The sequence below is a fragment of the Scleropages formosus genome, chromosome 5, assembly GCF_900964775.1.
Source record: "Scleropages formosus chromosome 5, fSclFor1.1, whole genome shotgun sequence".
NCBI classification, from domain to species: domain Eukaryota; kingdom Metazoa; phylum Chordata; class Actinopteri; order Osteoglossiformes; family Osteoglossidae; genus Scleropages; species Scleropages formosus.
Genome location: NC_041810.1, coordinates 10,879,898 through 10,898,217, shown reverse-complemented (window position 1 = coordinate 10,898,217; position 18,320 = coordinate 10,879,898).

The following is an 18,320-nucleotide window of genomic DNA, read 5'->3' as shown; positions in this document are numbered from 1 at the left end:
AGTAGCTTCTCCCTGGATTCTAAGTGCTCGGTGACCCCAGCGACCTTCACAACCCCCTGTGACTATGTGAGCTGTAACGGCCCTCCAGCAGAAGTGTGTGCAGGGTGGTCCGAACGCCTTCCTAGGGATGACATGGACGCCATCTGTGTCCAGACCCAAAGCCACGCTCCCTGCCATAGTCTACTGCACCGATTAACCATGAAGGACATGGCTATCAGCCGTCAATTTTATGGTAGTTTTTAATGGTAAAGGTAAATATGCTTTTCTGCACATAAGTATGATTTATATCCAGGCGACCCATTCCTCTCCCACGTGCTCTGTGCTGTTGATGCCTTAATAAAAATGTTATCAACACAGTGTGTACAATCCAGGTGGCCATGCCGGAGATACACACCCTATGCTGTGGTAACATACTAATCCCCACTCACGCTCCCTGCAACCTGACAGTCTAGAACTGGGGAACTTAAGGTCAGAATAAAACATAAACTCCAATAAAAATAAAGTGCCTTGCTTTTAATGTTACTGCTGTATCTCTCCTTTAAAACGCTTAAGTGGGCGAAGAAGAAGATGAAGAGGAAAAAAACGAAAAGCCTGAGGGTTTTAAGGCTGGGAACATCGGTGCGTTACACACAGCTACTTTAGCTGTCATGCCTCCGTATCCAAGTGCTCTCCTGAAGGCACTGATGCTGAGCTTAAGCTTTGCATGCGCACTGGGTTAACTGGCTCTGACAAAACGGTGCGTTCGGGCCGGATCTTACAATAAGACCCCTGGCGAGTGTGACACTGTCCTCATGCATCCTCCCTAGCATGGCGGGATAATGCAATTAGCCGCTAAATAACTGGAGATGAAGATGCCCTTTGACTGTACAGTTATTGCTCAGAGAGAAAATGGGGGAAAATGTGCATCTTGTTGATGTATTTTCCTTGTAGAGCAAGGGAACGAGGAGTGGAAGGGCAGGCAAACGGGGCTGCTCAAAGAAAGCATGGCAGCGTTCAGTGGTACAAAGTGAAATCGAGGTGACATGCAGCGCAGGCCGGTGGGCTTTCCAGCAGAAGCAGATCACTGAAACGCAGACTTCTCGTCGACACCCTGAGCCGAGAGGTGCCAGGAGAAGATTTTCCTCCTGTGTAGTTATGCTGTCCCAGCTGTAGCCTGAGCACACATTGCGTGTCGAGTTTGTGATCGAGGGGCTGAATTCTCCAGAGGGGGCGCTCTTTGTCTGAACGCATCACACAGTCGCTCTGACTTGAACCAAATGTGACACCGTGATGCCAGGCTGCAAGTGGCGTCAAGATAATGAACGTAGCTGCAGCACCTCCTTGAAGGGGCCCAGCTGAGAGCGTGGTGTTTGATCGCATCCGTTTCCGGGCAATAGACTCTGCTTCTGGTTAGCAGTGTGTGCCGTCAGTGAGACCATTAAGGGCTGACGATGATTCATGGTAATGGCGATGCCACCCGGCGCTCCTGCTCGTCTCTCTGCAGCACTTGACACCTCCTGCAGTGCGAAATCCCGCTCTGAATTTAAACCTCCATACCCCCTGGCCACCTCTTTTCTCAGCGTCAAAAGTGCGTAACGTGCCCATCAAGAAGATCAGGTCTGCTCACACTCTCAGGTAGCTGCGTCTGGATGACACTAAAATTGTGTTCAACAATCGAGTGTTACTGGTAATGTGAATTGTTCATTCACATTCGCTGAAATATGCAAACATTGCAATAAATGTGACTGAATGAACTTGTTCTTGGTTGGATACAAGTCCATTTTAATGACTGAGAGGCTTTTAGAAACAGGAAATGCTCTCCTGTACAGCTGCTTTGAGATAATACATTGCACATATATGATGATAAATACTATGTGGTGTGAGGAGGATTTGGGGAGGATGGCCTTTCAGCGGGAGCTGCGTTCACTGTCAGAACACATCAGTGCCGACCTCTCTGGGACTCTTCACTGGGGTAAAGTGAACAGAGATGGTGGCCAATGCTCTCATCCTGCATGGCAGAGCACTCCTTTTTCCCCAAGTCTCATCTTTCTATTTAAAGAAGATGTGTCAAAATGACGGGGCTGTGCGGAAGCTGGCTGTGAAAGAAGACAAGAAATATCGTTTAAAACTCAGGTCTGACCAGGAAGAGATGATTTTTTTCACTAAGCAGAGGCTCAGGGCAGTGAGATGTGCTCTTGTCCTAAATTAACTGTGATGGACAAATACATTTACTGTAAGCAAACGGATATGAACGTGGTCTGAAAAGGACTACAAAAGTCTGACCATGGGAATGAGTGACAGCTGTGGTGGATGTGATCTAAGAGCGCAACATTAACCATCATCCCAATTTTAGTCAAAGGCCAGAGCAGCAGGAGGAGTTCAGCATGAATATGTGTTCAGCAAAAGACCCACTGAGGGTAAAACCTCAGATGAACTCTGGAGCCGGACAGTAAACACAGAATGACAACAGGCGTTAAAATCCATAAATGTCTATGTTCATGAGTTCACCTGTCCCTCTGGATGAAAAAGGTGCATGCTGTGAGAAGAAATCAAATAGTATGTATGTGTCTGTCATGCTTGGGATAGGCAGGCAGGAGACAGATACATAGTGGACCCAATTGTGGGTTGGTTTTAATTGTTCAATGAGGTTCGTAGGACTGGACACAATCAAAGTCAGGGACAGGCGAAAGTCTTTCAAGGCGTGAACGTTGCAGCGCAGGCAATCCGGAGTCAGCAGTCGTGGAAAACGGGCGAGAGCCAAAAACCAGAAACAAGGGAACAAGCAAGACAAAGATGCTGAGACTGCAAAACCACTAAGGTGTTTGCGAGAATCCGCGTTGACGGGTGGACCTGGATCTCTTTTTATTCGTGCCCTGTTAATTGAGCGCAGGTGTTGCCGCCCGGCTCGTTCCCGGGGGCATGACAGTGTCTTTTATTTAGCGAGTTTGCTCAGGAGATAAACTATACCAGAACCCTTAGGACATGAACACTCCACCTCTAACACAAACCTTGAATGTACAATGTGTGTGTACAATAACAAAGGTGAAGACCACAGGGCTGCTGGTGAGGAGCACTGCTGAGAGAACCACACAGCTCACTGGATCGTTGGGTGCTGGGTTCATGGTCTTAATAGAAGATGGGAATTTGTGCTACGTGAGTGTTGAGTGAAGGCCCATGTGGAACTTTGGGAGAAAAAAAGAGGTCAGTCAGGGTTACTGACCATCAAGGACTTTGCTGTGAATAAAAGTGTTGCTGGAAGAACATTCCAAAATGCCAAGAGCTGTATCCCATAATCAGACTGAGCAAAGCGTTGACTGCTTTTTATAACTCATAGCTCATAAACAATCACGTGGTTATGGACTCACCACCCAGGTGACTCCAGAACATGTGCCCGACGTGCACTCCTCATGTCTGCCGACTCTTGTGGGTGAAAGTGTGTGAAGTGAGTGTGTCAATGTTTGTAGCACCCCCTCGACCATCCTAAAGAGAAACACCTGCGTCCGCTCAGCCGCTGCCCTGGTGCATCGCTGACTCCAGGTGAGTCAAACTGAGTGTGTTCACGGCCACTGGCAGAGAGCCCACTCGAGCAGCTGACCCGTTTCTCCTGCGCCTTTTTTAAATGCATCATTAAACCCTTTACAGATATAAATAGAACTTTTCCCTTCGTTAAAAAGTGCAAAGTGGGTCTTTCCTTTTGCTGTGGTTTTCCATTTTTGCTGTTATTGTGATTGCAGAGTGAAAGTACTCGGATTGAAATAACTCAAGAATTTTCCACTAATACTGTGTCGTTTGAAAAACAGAAAGGCTATTAAATAAATGGAAATTTAAATGATTAGGGTAAAAATGCTGGGTGGTTCAGTCTTGTGTGAAGGTTAGATCTATATATGCCAACCCTGATGGGGTTTCACCCATGTTACACATGACATGTATGCTTTATGTATTTTTTTTCTCCTGGTCTCCTGCAATTCACTGCTTTAAACAGTTTCATCTAAGAGTATAAACTTCCACTAAAGTGCATACTTGCATAAGTGACTTCACCAAGTCTGCAAATTGAAAAAGAGTCTAATTTAGCAACTACGTCCGGCAAAAGCCTCTAATGGACTGAGATACCTGTGAAAGCAGATCTGCACCTGAAAAAGCATAGAGGACCTGCTATGAACTGCAGACAGAGCATTTGCAGACCTGTCCACCCCAAAATGGGACTGAAGTGAAGAAAGTACAGAGATTCTCAGAATAGGCTGTATAAAGCCAACCCCCCCAAATGATATGTTTAATCACTTTAGCCAAATTAAAGTGGCCTGCACTGTGCTACAAAGGTGTCCAGCCTGATATTAAAGCTGGGCTCCATACACAGATACCCCTGTACAGGCATGCTTACTGGGAAAGGAATTAGAAAAAACCAGAAACAAATTTATGTGCAGATTTACAATACAAACTTCAGTGGAGCAAACAAAAATGTGAAATGTAGGACATTATGCATGGAAATACATGCAAATATAGTCTTCCGTTTTCAACCCCTAAATGCAACAGGATGAACGTGTACAGAATGATGCACTAATCTAAATATTACTCAAATGAAATATTCAGAAGGTAAATCCTGGTTTCATTGCACAGAGACCCTTTCATAGTACTGCATTTCTACATGACGAGAAGGACATTGGCTTTGGCGGAGATATTGTGGGATTTCTGAGGCCCGTTTGCTTAGTTGTGTCACTAATAGTAGCCGAGCGCAAGAATGAGATTAAAATGAAATATCTTTCAGTGCTTCGGAAGATGAGATGAGGTTTCCCCATAAATAAGGTCAACATGGAGCCTCGAGCATGAAGTCTCCTGGGAACAGTGAGAGCTCTGGTCAGGGTTCAGCTCTGAGGGTGTCCTTTAGGAGGCTCGGCTTAGGATGGGAGGGTCATCTGTTGTGACCAGATATGTCCCGCAGTGATATAGAAGCATGGTTATGATTTAGTTCAACGCTGAAAAAAGACCAGGCGTTGTGAATGATACTTCCAGCCTTTGAAATGTGTATATTTCACCACATGTTTCTGTTTTGTGGCACAGTCTGCCTCATCGGTCCTCCCCTCATTATTCACCTCTTTGTTAATGTCCTCATTTAACACACGATCTGCCCTCCACGTCCCCGAAGGGCTCAATCCGCCGTCAGCTATAATACAACACTTCCCCCCTCTTTGAGCAGCTAATGAGGCAGCATCTGTTTTCATACAAGTTCGGCAAAGCTGAGGACTTCATTTTCCACGTTTCCTCGCAAGAGGAGCACATACTCTAATGACTCGAGTGCTACGCATTCTTGCCCTGGGAAACGAGACCTGGCGCAGTTCTCTGCTTTCTCTCCCCAGCCTCCATCCATCATATCCCATTACGCATTCATCACCTTGGATCAATTTGTGCTCTTAACATCAAAGGTGGTCTTCGTGGGAATGTTCATCACCCTCGGCTAGTTTAGCTCATGTGTAATAATTTCAGCCCTGCAAGAGCAACATTTTGATTTACTGTACGTGCTACTACTTTTAAACTGACTTACCTGTGAATGTACCCTCAGAATTTTTTAACTTGAGCCAGTGAAGAATGTATCTTCTGCTTAATGGATTATGCAGTAGTGCACTTTGAAACTATTACGTAAGTCAAGTTTGGCGCATTGATTTGAAATACAGTAATTTTGGTTGGCCATGGAAAAAGACATGTTGTTTTTGGTGAAAACAGTCAGTACTGTAATAGAGCATGTGTAATTTCTTGCTGCCTTTCCTCAGAGTGAGTGTGCTTTGCGAGATGCCTGCGCATTATGACTACGACTACACTCCTGACTGTTCGTGACAGGTGCAAGGAGTCCTTGGGTTCATCAGCTTCAGGCTTGGGGACACATAGTGCATTCAAAGGCCTCGCCCATTCAACAATTACATCTAATTGTCACTGGCTCCCATCCCCCATGCAAAATCCCCCACGCACCTCTTCCCTGAAGGACACTGGGGCAGAGGGGACCAACATCTCACAGCACAGTGGACCATCAAGGAAGCTGGGCTCTGAAGACAAGGAGCATCACTGAGCTGTATTTGGTGACTCGTGTTTACGTTCAAGTCATTCACAAGATGTCCTGACACATTCTGACTATCAGCACACATTTACACTAAATGTAATTTCATTGTTATTCATCATTCAACCACTCTGTGGTCTCAAAAACAGAAGTATTGGAGGGAAATTACTGGAGGCATAAGGAGGATGATCTCTCAGAACCCCATTTGTCTGTTTTGTGTTCCTGTATATTTTGCTGTAATGTTACTCCGGTTGTACTCAGTATGATTGATTAGGTTAAAATACTGAGAGGATCATACAATTTCACGGTAGTCCCACTGAGAAGGGCCGCTCTACACAGCATGGTAGCTGTAAACACGGAGCTTGACAGAGGTAACATGTAATGGAGGGAAACTCACTGGGACTGACAAATGTGTCACATGAAACAGATGTGATCTACAAACAGGCCTTTAATTTTGCAGGAGAGCAGCCCATTTTCATCTGTGTGATGGGACACAAGTCAGCACGGGGAAGATCTTGCCTGGAAGTGTGGAAGGCAGTGAGGAGGCCTCCGCACCAACAGGGTCTAGACAGGGTCTCGCTGGCTTTGATCAAGGCCTGAGTGTGAAAGTGTCCCCTGTGACTCCCACTTTCTCCCTCTCAGCTCTTTTCGTGAGACTGGCCTCTGGCTATTGACTCCAAACTGTTGATCTTCATCTGGAATCGATTGTAATCCAAACAGGAAACATTTCAATACATACCACTTCATTAATACGGTACTTCCCCAAAGAAAGACTTTCTCTGTCCAGTACATAAAGAAGAAGATGAGGGTACATGAGCTCTGTCCAGGGAGCTGTTCCCCCCTCAGCTATAGCACCCTGGATCGAGGTATTGTGCTTTAAATGATAATAATTACCATGCTGTATAAGCAGGTATACACATGGGTAAGTGGCTTATTGCACAAAAATGTCAGCCAAATAAGATTAAATAAAGGACAAAAGCAAACCAGTGACAGGAGGGATGTTCAGCCTGTTCCTCTGGTGGTCTCAGCTGCTGAACTCCTTTCTCTCAACTTGGTTTGTGAGTTGGAATAAAGCACACAGCAGGACCATGTTCACAGCACTCTCAACAAATACAGCAAATGTAAAGTGATACAGCAAGGTGTGTGATTATTTCTAAATACATTTTTAAAAATTATATAGTATGAATAATTTCAAGATAATTTTATCTTTCACTGTTGACCAAGTAAGGAGACAGCTGAGGACACTTTACCAGGGCAAAACTGTTGGACCTGCTGGTGTTTGTCCAAAGGTGCTTAAGGTGAGATTTCCACATATGTTCAGCCTGAGCCTGGAAAGACTCTCAGTGATGTGGAAAACATCTTGCTTGGTTCCACTTCCCAAGTAAGGCTGATGGTCAGCTTGGAAGCACTGTCAGCCGGCACGGTGACCTCACACATCGAGAAGACCCTATAAAATCTGGTCTTGGCACTAGTCAGCACTGCACTGGGTCCTCTCCAGATTGCCTATTTGGACCACACTAGAGTGGACAATATGTTTAGATGTTCACAGAGGAGACGGCCTCATCACTGGACCTGTCAAAACATGGATGTTAATGTAACTCAACAGCACTTTCATACATATAAAACAGGGAAATGTCATCACAGCTAACAAAAGTTGACAAGGTCCTCCATGGTTTACTCACTGGATGCTAAACTGAAAGTTTATATCCACAGAAAAATGATAGGTTGAGACTAAACAGAACGGGCTTTTGACAAATCAGAGGATGCCTGGCCTTTGACCTTTTAGAATTGAAACCTCCTCATGTTGAAGGAGAAAACAGCTTAGACCTTGAACAGGAGATCTCAGCAGTAACAACAGGTGAAAACAAGTCTTCAGACTCAGGTTGGTGAGCTGAGGATAGATTAAAGTATCCTACAGGTAGCCTACCTTTGGGTTCTCAGTGATTGGCCCCAGGAGCAAGTGGGTCTGTTAGTTCAGAAGTCCTGCGATAGGCAGGGTTGGTGCTCAGTGGTGTAATACAAGAACACACAATGTCTGCAAGTAATTTTTCATTGCCAAACAGATAACATTAAATGAGTGCAATGCCTGCATGAACTTTTCAAAGTGATCAGAGGTTTTTAAAAAATCACACATTCTCAAAGAACCATGCAACACATATAGTGAAAGATAAGAAAAAAAGTTGCATTCAGGCAAATTGTGCCACCGTTAGCAGGCCGTTTTGTTTTGTTGTTCGAAATGTTAAAATAGGTTATCATCTAAGAAAATTAATACAGAGTCTTTTTATGACTTAAATGAAATAATGCTGGGCATCCAGGAGAATCCTGCTGGCGACACATGCATTTGAGTGTGTGTATGACGTGCAAGCTGTCTTGGACAGGTGGACACTTGCGTGAGTCTGAGTGTGAGTGGGCCGTGGGTTTGATGGCTCTGGGTTTGACACGGCCGGAACCCCCTCCCAGAGCCTGCCTCCCCCAGGGGCTGGCCCTCATGAACAGCGGGGGTAATTAGCCCTTTCATTAAGTACTCATTCATAGCTCACGCTACAGCCTGTCACTCTGAATGACATGATGTGTGTGCAAGGCGCCCCAGGCCGGCAGCGGCCGCTCATTAAATGTGCACCGAGCAGAAACGCCGCCGCGCCCAAGGCTCCCTCTAATATAGTGCTCTTTAGTATTTAATGCTTCCAACAGACACTAATAGAGTCAAGGGCTCTGTCTTCTCTTCCTGGGGGCTGCCAGGGTGGGGGATATATTTAAATCATGAGATATTCAGTGGAGTCTGACTCCAGTGTGAGTCCCCAGTACAATGGAAATGAAGCAGTGGTGTGTCCCCCACATGGACCCCCTGTCCAATGTCACAGTATGGAGTGTCCAGTGGAGGGAGGGGTGGATGAGGACCCCTGAGGAAAGAGGAGATGAAGGACTCCCAGCTCCTCACAGCCGCTGGTCCCTGGCCTTCAGCCATCCACTCTGAGATGTGTTTACATTGTGAGCCTTTCTGTCTGTACGGTTACGTGCTCATATTTACATCCACTCCATTCTTGTTCACACTGATATGTTGAACATGTGGTAGACGTGTAGAGCACTACTGAAGTGGGCAGCAGTTGAGAAAGGAAGGAAGATTAGTTAAGCCAAGACCGGGAATTCAAGAGTGAGACTCCCTCCTGTTGCCATGAGAGACGTGTCCTCGTGGACAGAGAGTGAAAGGACTCTACACAAACCTCTCGTGTGGAAAGATCTGCAGCTGTGTTATTCATCTCAAACGAGTAACTGCTAGCACCCCCCCCCCCCCCCACACACACACACACACACACACACACACACATACACACTCATTCTGAGTCACCTACTCATAAGGGGCTGTTCCCTTCCAGATTCTGTGTAAACTGACTTGGTATCATAAGTGTATACACATTTACCATACAACAAGAACCGCACGTTCACCCAGATGGTTAAAAATGTTGTTATATCCAGTACAAAGACTTTTATGTTACAGAAAACTTAAGCAATTAAAATAAGAGTAAAAGGAAAAGCCTGATCTTTGCCTTTGCCACACCCAGAGAATCCCTTGCTTCTTATCTGTCCTTCTATTGATCCAGTTTGTGAGCTAAGAACAGATGCAGGACAGTAAGGTTCATACCAAGTTGCTGTATCAACGCCACTGAAGCCCCTGATGGACACTGAAATTTGAGAAGACATTAAAAAACAAAGCAAAGCATCCAGCAGAAGCTGAAAAACTAATGGGAATGTAGAGTTCAGCACTAATGTTATTCTTGCAGCACCAGTAGTGTAGCTCCCAGTGCAGGAGAGTGAAGGTGCTCACCCTGTCTCCATGGTCAAGGTGGCGCCTCTTGGACACGATGCCGGGTTGTGGACGATGGGGACGACGAAGACAGCAGGGAACCGCTCCAGTTAACGTATACTGATGTGAAGCAAGTGGACAGGCAAGCAGACAGATGGCAGCTGCGAGCCCCAGAGTCATGCAAAATGCAAGAGGAGCAGTGTGTTATTAGTGCCGTACATAGGGCGGGAGCAAGGCCTCCCGCTAAACCCCATTTCCTCCACGAAAGAGGCCAAAAACGTGTGTGTATTGTTTGTGCACAAGTCTGAGCACCACGTGTTGGTGTGACTTGTTTCATCACCTTTGGTATGAACTTGACTCTTTGCTGCTCCATACATGAAGAGATGCTGTGACACCGATCCGTCTCCAGGCAGCGGACCCCCAGGACCCCTGTCAATCTGGCCCAGCACAGGAGTCTTTGTATATCAAGGCTGAAAAAGGTGTGTTTTGTACAGAGGAACACCTGACATGGACTGTATGAGTCGATTGCTCATCAGCAAGAGTATTACTTGGGTGGCCAAAGGACCTGGTCACTGCCCACAGCCCCATCACAGATCAGAGTTTTTCTGCCCCTTCACAGTTCTACGTTTGTTCCAAACTCAATATGTTGAACAGAGACTCAGAGCCTCATCTTACACACCCTCTCCTGGATGCTGGACAACCCCCCTTTTCCCCCGGAATCAGATCACAGGGATGCTGTTGAACCGGTGATACAGGACTGGACGTGCAGACCCCCTGTTATTGGTCGTAACCAAGCTGTGAGAGTGCTACTGGCCCTTTGTGTGTGTGTGTGTGTGTGTGTGTGTGTGTGTGTGTGTGTGTGTGTGTGTGTGTGTGAGTGAGACTACAGGTACGAAGGACATCAATGATTTAAGTGCTGAAGAAGTGGTCCATACAAGTTGATGTTCCATTTATAGATTCGGAAACATGCATTGTAGGAACTTGAAATTAGAGTCATCAATAATATACGACTAAAAGCATTTTCCCAGAACCACTGCATTTCGACAAACACACACTCCCAAAAACAGAAAGCTGTGAAATGTTGCCACCCCCCAAAACACAGTGCCGGTCGCTTTGCCCACAGAACACAGATAAATTAAACAGAAGAAACACACAGACCTCAGCAGCATCAGTATGAGCTGTGATGAAGTCCATGGAAAAGATTTTAGTACAGTTTCCCCCCCATGTAGTGTATGTTCAATTTCCTCCTCTTCATTATACAAAATGACATGCGATTTTGGACTCTGTGTGTTTCTTATAGTTTTTTGGCATCACTTTGCAATGTGAAGGTCTTGGGTTCAAATCCAACCTCCTTCTGGAATCACATTAACTGCACACAGGTGACCCCCACTGAACTCATTAAAAGCAGCTATGGTTCAGTCTAATTCAGTCTTAGTGCAAGGGGCAAATAGACACAGACACAGACACAGACACACACACACACACACACACACACACACACACACACACACACAGAGAGTTTGAAACTACTTGTCCCAAGCAGGGTTGCAATGAACCGGAGCCTAACCAGTCAACACAGGGTGCAAGGCTGGAGGGGTAGGGGACACACCCAGGACAGGATGCCAGTCCGCCACAAGGCACCCAAGCAGGACTCAAACCCCAGACCCACCAGAGAGCAGGACTCGGCCAAACCCGCTGCACCACCACACCCTCATGTGTGTTGTATGTATTTGTAATTAATTCAAAATTAATTTGTAGAAATATGTCTTCAGTTTGACACTGAAGAGTATTTTTCTGTTGATCAGTCAAAAAAACCTAAATTCGGATTTTTGTAGGTACTGTAAAGGAATAAATTAAATAAGAACATGAATAAATCAAACTGCTGCACAACACAGTACATTCTAGAAATGAACTCTTGTTTGTTGCAAGATACATTTTGGTAGAATGCATCTTTAACTTCTTCTCCAGGCTACAACTTATATTTATTTACCCCCTCTCTTGCATTTCTGCACTGATTAAATAACTGCATTTCTATTCATAGCTGTGAACTGACCCAAAACCTCATGTTTATGAACCTAATGTTCTTTTGCTCTCTGCTTTTTCCCCAGCAGTCTGTTTGTTTGTGTGTGTGTGTGTGTGTGTGTGTGTGTGTGTGTGTGTTACCCTGAACAAGTTCTATGCCACCATGTTCAGATGACTAGGTACAGCTACCGACAGTAAGAGAAGCTGTTTTTAATAACTGTTCGTCCAGCATCTGCATATGAGTGGTTTTTCGAGACAGACTGAACATCTCATACACACACTCGTGTCAACATGTGTTCACAGAAATGGCTAAAGTGTCGCTGATAGCTGCACAGGCAGAGGATGACTGGTCTGCTGGTCTTACGGGGTTCAATTCCACTCATCATTCAACACACTTCCATGGCTAACCTGTCGCTGCTGATCTATACTTCCTAATTGTAGGTCTTTCTGCCAGCTCAGCATATCTTAGAGACCACTTGTTGGAGTCCATAGCTCATTCGGTTTCTCATTTACACAGTAAATAAACAGGATCATTTATGCACAGCTTGTGTGTCTGACACTACCATCTTACTTGTTCACAACCCTCAGGTAGCTGCTGTAGAAGTGACATTCAAATATGAAATACATAGATAATCATAACAGATGCTGCTGGACTCATTTATGGAGTTATCAGGAGATCACAAGAGAAGTCGCTTTGAAAGAGATGGGTCTGAGACCCCTCTTGAATGCTGGGAGGGACTCAGCAACTCTGAGGGACAGAGGGAGACTCATTCTACCACATTGGACTTTGGATTTTGGACAGCCATTGTGAGTGACAATTAGTATTACATTGCTATAAGGTCCAAACTGTAGGATGTCAAACTATTAATTCAAGCTATTAATGTACTGTGAGTTACATACACAGCAAATTGACTGATTTATTTACTTATGCTCCATGTGGAGCCAGAGGAACAAAAACAAGCCGTGCAACCCCTGGAAGGACACATTGACATAATCTGGACCTGAAAAGCAGAGTAATCCTTCAGATGTCACCATTAACCGGTTTTGACATGTCCTCTTGACAGTACACATGAATCCCCTTATTACTGTAATTAAGCCACTCCTATTTTACTCTGCTTTACAATGTCTTTTTCGCCTCAAGCCATAGTTATAGCTTTCCTTCTGTAACCGGAGCCTTGATTATAATGGCAAAATAGCTCAGATTGCATGAGGAATAGATGATTAAACAAGGAAAGCTAATTTAATTTTCTAACTAATTAAACACGCTGGAAATTTCTGGAAAAGCTTCACATGCATTGCTGTGTCATTTAATGCTTGAGGAAAAGTCTTTAAAAATACAATTTTCATAACTGAGACATGTCCTGTTTGTATCCATAGAATGCAAGAGCAAGTGAGGGCCAGTGAGGGTTCAAGAAGGGGAACCCTGTAAACTGGGACTGATTCTAAAGTCACTTTTACCACTAAAGCACAGTCAGTAAAAAATACAAATTACAATTATCCCCCATTTTTGGCTGCTTAGGATCTGTAAAAATCTCAGACAAAGCCATAATAAATAGAAAAAAAAAAACTGTTTCATGTTTTTATTATCTTCCAGCTGCATTAAATTAAAACTAATCTAAAATATCTAAAATATGACTGAAAATAAGAATATGCTGTCTCCACAAACTCCCAGTTAATGCTGACTGCTTCATCCCATAAACACATGCATGCACACATTATCTGAAACCGCTTGTCCTATATGGGGTCACACGGAGCCAGAGCCCAACCCTGCAACACAGGGCGAAAGACGGGAGAGAGAGGGGACACACCCAGGACGGGATGCCAGTCCGTCGCAAGGCACCCCAAGTGGGACTTGAAACCCAGACCCACAGGAGAGCAGGACCCAGTCCAACCCACTGCACCACTATGCCACCACACCCCCCTAAACACATGCAGCATTCCCCAATTTGTTATCAGTCAACACACTATGCCAGACAGGAGCTGTAAACACTGTGGGAGTGAGTTGAATTAACGTGGTCACACAGTGCTACTCTGTTTGGGCTCTTTACTGCCACCTGTTGGTTTTGTGGGTAAACAGGTTCCAGTCGCTATGCTGCAGTACGAAATGTTATGCAATAGATCAGTGAAGAAGATGCAACAGAAAGCTTTTTGTGAAAGTGAACCAGTGCATCATGCTTATTCTTTTTCGTCGCTGTTGCAAACACTCACACAGACACACACAGCTGTACCCCCACAGGGGTTTTTAACAGGATGCAGAGTCACTGCAGTGTGTGTTACGAGAAGCTCCTCCTTCTGATCACAGGACCCATGCGTGCGCAGTGTTTACTTGTGATGATAACATGTGTTGTGAGTAAATGACACTCAGCTTTGATCAGTACCTGTGGGAGCTGCTGATGTAGAGCAGCAGAGTTTTGTACCCCCACCCCCACCCCAAGCACTGACACGACTCATCCCTTTCGCTATGGGGGCCTTTCAGTGCAACCGGTTATTTAATTAAAGGAACAACTGAAGTTCTGTCAGACCTAAAAGTGGTTGTCTGACCTGTTTTCTACAAACAGGTGTCAAATAAGATATGTTTCTAGTGTGTTTTCAGTGTGTTTTCTGTATTTTTTCCGGTATGAACATAGTGTGTGTAACAGACTGCAGGGCTCAGCATCGCTCAAGGAAACTGCTCTGACGCCAAACTGGAACCACATGGTAGTTGAGCTGAGCTATTATATGTACAAAAGACCCGATGACAGCTTCTTGCTGGGATCCCAAAGGGTCCTGGGTTCCAGAGGTGTCAATATTAATCCGGTGGATAGACACACCCCCTCTGGGCGAGAGGGATACTAATCAGCAGTGCGTGGAAACTTTGAGTCCCAGGTTGTCCCAGGTATTACCCTGGTGTCCTGACATCAGTACAGATGGTGTGTGTAGTTTTTTTCTGCTCACACACTCTGGTCACTCATTCACACACAAACAGACACAGAAACACACACACTTATGAAAACACACAACTCAGCTGAGGGGCCCTGAAGGCATCTGGACCTTGATGGTGACCATTAGAGCCCAGTATGACCAAGGGGACCCTGTGAGCACCAGTGGGAGTTGGTCGGGGGTGCACCGCCACCTCAGACAAGAAGTCTGGCCTGCCTTTGTTCTCTCGTCCTATCCTATCCCTCACTCTCACTCGCTCGCTCACTCACCAGGCCAGAAACATATCATTGAAGGGGTTTCCACAGCTGAACTGTGAAACTCAGTACTGAACCTGATAAGCTGAGAAAATCAAAGCAAATCCTTCACTGTACATTGGGACAAAAAAATACTAAACATTACAATGCTTTTCAGTGGGAAAACTGTTTGTGATCTGCCTATTTTAGGAGAAGCAAAAAATATGTATACATTTCTGCACACATAAGCCTACCTTATCCCTTGAATCAGTAAAATGTTAAATTCCACCAATATTCATACAAGAAGAAACGCTGGTGTCGGTGAGCACCAGATAACACCGGAAATCATTCCCAGGATCCTTACTGTAATTCAAATAACTACAAAGACATTACAAACTGTCCATTGAACTGTACTGTACTTGTGCTGGAAGCACACACAAGTGAGGGAACCACACTCTGGGCTCTGCTTGTTTGGCTGATGGTGCCCTTGCTCAAAATCCAGCACTTAGTATCCCACCCAGTACTTAAACCACCATGAGCACAGAAGGGATTAACACACTGAAGGAGATGTCTTTAATGCTATTAGACTAAAAGAACACATTAGCACCATGTGGCAAGGGATGATGGGAAGGGTCCCACTGTCACCATCTTGACTCAATTAAAGGAAAATTTCAAAAACAGTTTTTCCTTCGTTATTTGGCCAAACTGAGACGGAACCGTGTGCTTCAACGTCCACAGCTAAGGGGAGGTGTGTGAGTTGTACACACTCAGCTATGGCAGAAACACACCAGCGTGTGAGAACTCCTCGCACTTACACCGTGTCGGAGTTCCTCACTGGGGAAACACATTGACTAGATAGATAGATAGATAGATAGATAGACTTGGATGATACCCAATAAATATTATTTATTCAATAAAGCTGAGGAGGTTTTATATGACATATATATGAACTAATGGGATTTACCCAGTGAAAAGTGCACTTTTTTGTGAATGCAGCCCGCGAATTACTGAACATTTATTTTAAGAAAATTATGATAAAAACTTTTTTGGTTTGAACTGCAAGCTTATATTAAAAAGGAGGCCAATACTGGTATGAGCTTCAGAGAAAAATGGTCGTCTTATGAACTTTGATCCCATTGAAAGCAATAAAAAACTGTTTGTAAGTGAATTAATTACTATTCGCCAAGTTCTTACGTAAACAAAGTAAAGTGGTCCCGGAAGAGTTTTATCTTGAAACGTTTTAAAATAGACTTAAAAGGCCTATCTGCAAATTGTTTCGTAATGTAAAAACGTGAAGGCGATGCGGACTGTATTTTCTTTCTTTATTCTTTTTCATAACTGTTATTTATGCAGTAAAATTTATGCCTAACGCTGTTTTCGGACATGTTCAACATGTTCTATGGCCTCTTGCTTGTATTGTTTTTTGTGTTGTTGCTTTTTAGAAAAAGAGAGATCCATCCCATCGGATGTCTCACTGTCCTCCTCCTGTCCCTCCCTTTGACACACGAGCGAAAAACAGACATTAAACCGCCTTTAAGGGGTTAAACTTTTTTGGGTTTTTCAGCTCTATGATCTTGAGTTTGTAGAAAGTTTCACCTGTAAATATAAAGGAAAGAATATTTCAGGAAATATATCATAGATCGGGAAAATCTCAATCCAATGCATTATTATTATTATTATTATTATTATTTCTCCGGTGGGTCTGGGGTTCGAGTCCCACTTGGGGTGCCTTGTGATGGACTGGCATCCTGTCCTGGGTGTGTCCCCTCCCCCTCCGGCCTTACGCCCTGTGTTACCGGGTAAGCTCCGGTTCCCTGCGACCCCGTATGGGACAAGCGGCTCAGAAAATGTGTGTGTGTATTATTATTATTGTTGTTGTTGTTATTATTATTTGATTGCGTCTAGTAAAACACTTATATCAGTGAAAAGTTTGGCCGATCTAACGACAGTGGCATTTCTGCAGATACCGTACAGTAGGAAAGTTAACATAATGCGAGGTAATAATGTAAAAGCATAAAAAGCCACAGATGTGGATGTGAACACTTCTCTTTTCTGAAGTCCCACATCGGACGGACATCCAGGCCGGTGCTGTGATCGGGTTCGGCCGAAAGGAACCGCGGGTAAACACAGACTAATCGCAGTAAAAAGTGTTGAAAATAAAATGTTTCAAAAATGTGCGGCTTCTTGAAATCCACTATTTCAATATTTTACATGTCTCGGAATTTTACATTTGTCTGACAACCACCTGTCTGACAATTATGGCTCATTAAATAATGATGAACGTAAAATATCAACAACTGCAAAACCAACTAATTCGTCCAAAAAAAAAAAAAAAAAAAACTGGAAAAAAATCATCGGTGAATATTTTTTTAAAAAATAATGTATACTTTACAACTTTATAATTTAGAAAAAAAAACAATATTTTGTATTCGAATTGTTAAAGACCAAATTCTTTTTTTAAGCTCTTCTTCTTTTACAGCGTCTTTCCTCTCATTGAGAGCTGAGGAACGCGGATACACTGAAGCGGTGAAGGTTTCTTTGCGGTTACTGTGACACTGAAGAAACTCCCTTTAGCTCTTTATTAAATATATTCAATATATTACTGATTTTACGTCCCGATTTCATTCCGAACTTCGGTCATGCAAAGAAGCACCGCTCCATTAGTGCAAAGTCGCATTTTGTTATGAAAATAAACCAAACGCTGTTACCAACTTTTTAAAACAAACCCAGATGCGACTTGTGTGTTTTGTAAAAGACATCAACAGAGGCCAAATGCCCAAGTAATAACTGTACGAAAATGTATGTTTACCCCATTGTTTTCAACCTTGTTTTCACCCGTTCACCTTATTTCTCGTACCAAAACCTTGGAATATTTAAGTCGTATGTCAAAAATAACTTTTGTGATATAACTTTACTTTTTTCCGCGTAAAAATGCCTCTTTATGTTTTTCTCATTATCTTGAAACGTATAACTATAAGAAAATAGAGCTATGAATGAACACAATCCTGTTTCTCACGACCCCACACACAGGATCCAGATACAGAAGTAAAACACAATAAAATAATATTCAGGTAGGTAATTTTGAAGCGAACTGGTTTAATTCGGAACACAGCGTCAGTACATGTTAGTTTGGTTATAATATAGGACAAAAGAATCAATGATTAATAAAACAAAATGAAATGCGTGATGTTAAAACACATGCTTAAGTATAATTGGACAAACATGTTCATACATTCCATTAAGTGGTTAAGTTTGTGTTTATTTCATGTTAAACACTTTAAATGCTTGAAAAGACCAAACTCTTGGGTAGTAAAGGATTATG